Source organism: Fragaria vesca, linkage group LG7, assembly GCF_000184155.1.
Source record: "Fragaria vesca subsp. vesca linkage group LG7, FraVesHawaii_1.0, whole genome shotgun sequence".
Taxonomy (NCBI): domain Eukaryota; kingdom Viridiplantae; phylum Streptophyta; class Magnoliopsida; order Rosales; family Rosaceae; genus Fragaria; species Fragaria vesca.
Genome location: NC_020497.1, coordinates 10,748,978 through 10,750,324, shown reverse-complemented (window position 1 = coordinate 10,750,324; position 1,347 = coordinate 10,748,978).

The following is a 1,347-nucleotide window of genomic DNA, read 5'->3' as shown; positions in this document are numbered from 1 at the left end:
CTTCTTCTTCTCAGTTTCGAATCGAAGCATAATTTCTCTTGGAAGTCATCGTCATCTACCTCGCTTCGTCGTCATCGTGCTCTCCAGTTTGCAATCTATGGGCTCAGATTTGGTACGGTACTAGTCTATCCCTCTCTCTCCTGTGTGTTTATCGCTTGGATGTGGTTGGTTGTAGAAGTAGGGGAGATGACAGTGTTGATTGATTTTATATGTAAATACTCTGGGCTTCTAAATCTGGTGGTGATTTGAGATAGAAGAGATGGATAGGGATTATGGTTGAATGTTGTGAGCTTCTCTCTCTGCTATATGCTCCTAATTGCTTAGTGATGTATGTTTGGTGATATAAAGTTGATGACTGTTGCTTAGTGTTTTCCTACCGCAATTTGTTTGGATCCTTGACCCTGTAAGAAAACGTATGATTGGAGGTAGGAGTAGTAATGTATGTGGAATTGTAGTATGGAGGTAGTAGGCTTCGTATGATTGTAGAGTTGTGGTAATCACAACTGGAGGTAGTAGCCTTCGTATGATTGTAGAGTTGTGGTAATCACAACTAGAGGTAGTAGCCTCTGTATGACAAAGCGGTGCAGAAAATATTGCAGTAAGTCAAGGATCCAACTGAAATGTGGAGGGAAACACTTCTATGCAGCAGCTTATTATGAATATATGGGACTGCTGGTTTGTCTAGATCTAATTTCAAAAAGCATAGTTCAAATTGCAATGTGGAAGAAGACATGATTATGCAGCATATATGTTGGAGTAATGCTATAAGAGTTAAGGGGCGCCTACAGTTAGTGGAATTGTTCATGGCACATGCAGAGTACAGCTTCTAGGAGTGATCATCAATTGCTTTGGTTCTGGAATTATTTGGGAAATGTTGCAGAGCAGAGAGAAAGGATTTCTTCTTTCGCACTTCAGAGAAGTACTTCTCACTTCTTAGTTGAGGGGTTACATAGTTTGGCTTTGTGGTTATATGTTCATATGTCCCATCTACTGATCAATGAAGAACCAGAAGCAGTTGCATATAGTTCTTTTTTTGCTGTAGCCAAAGAACAAGTACAGCTGGGTTAAGAAACAATAGAGAAACTTTTATGGGCTCCAACATGCTTCTTGGTCTGGGTGTGTTGTTGCTAGGAGTAATTGGTCTAACAAGCACATTGGAATGCCTATTCTGATGATAAATTTCATGATTCAAGTACAATGAATTTGCTGGGATGTTCATTGCAATAGTTCCATACATTTTGTGTGTATGTGATTGTTGTGGCAGGGCTTTCTCTTTTCAGCTGTTGATTGCCAAGAACAAGGTTTCTTCCAGAGCTTACTTCCTTGCATGTTTGGTTTCTATCAAGC